Here is a 1,285-nt window from a genome sequence, read left to right as displayed (position 1 = left end):
CCTCCAAACACCCTATGAAAACTTCTAAATAAAATACTACCCAAAACCTTACAAAACAACAAATAATCAAGTGCCTTTTATCACATTTGGAGTGGGGTAATAATTCATTAAAACTTTCCTACAAGAAAAGTTTCACAAAAGCTATCCGTTGCAAAATATTCATAAAATTTATCGTAAAATTCTCCAATATAAAATAAATCTAAAACCAATCATAAATCCTTTTAATATAAGCAAGCCAAAATCTCATTTTCTATATTTTGTAAACCATGAGAAATGCTTAACACACCATTAAACTTAATTGAAAACAAACTTTTACATGAGAAATAAAATATGTTATAAGAAATTATGCTAAAAGAACTCCTAAAACATATACATTGAAAGAACAGCGAGATCAAAAAGAAGTAAAAAAAAACTATTTGCATTAAATATCACTAAATTTCTTTGTAGTTTCATGCAAATCATCTACAATTCCTTCATTCAAGCTAAGGTAGGCATTATACAATATCATAAGGAATGAAACAGATTGAATCGGAAGGAAAAGAGACTACCACAATTCATCAATGTCCAAGTCGTACATCATACTGGAGTGAAAACATAAGTAAGAATTTTCTAATTTAATAACAAGAAACTTTTATAACATCGTTTAGAAATAATATTTGTCACAAAAAAAAAATGTTTTCTAAATAATCTTGATAATAATTCACAAAAGAAACCTCTAGTTAGAGCAATAATAAAAATCAAATTTTATAACCTCATTCTGATCGTCTTGAAGACTAAAATTGATTCATTAACATAGAAAGAAGAATACTAATGGCCACTTATTTTAAACAATTTATCTTAAATAATGATACAAGATATTATTGCCTACAAATATATGTGATAAAAAAAAATTTAAATGGAAATCCCTTTCTTCAAGAGAAGGCAAACAGATGCTTTGCTTAATTTCTATTCGTGTACCAGAGCTCTCTCATATCTCACTTTATAAACAATAACTCAACCTCAAACCTTAATATGTGATGTCATTAAAAAAAAGGTTAAATTAAACATACAGGTAATGATTGATTTAAGAGGAATATAACACATGCCCATGAGTTTCAAGATAATGCAAAATCCTGACACAATAAAATAAACTACATCAGGATATTTCTTTTACCCATGCAGATCTACACAGAATGTATACGAGTAAGTATATGAGCACATTTCTTCATGCGATGGTGACCCCGATGTATGGTGAATACCAAAATAACTTCAGCAAACAGCAATTTCTGGTAGGGAAACTAGTTTA

Source organism: Dendrobium catenatum, unplaced genomic scaffold (assembly GCF_001605985.2).
Source record: "Dendrobium catenatum unplaced genomic scaffold, ASM160598v2 fragScaff_scaffold_659, whole genome shotgun sequence".
NCBI lineage: Eukaryota > Viridiplantae > Streptophyta > Magnoliopsida > Asparagales > Orchidaceae > Dendrobium > Dendrobium catenatum.
This window is presented reverse-complemented; position numbering follows the sequence as displayed.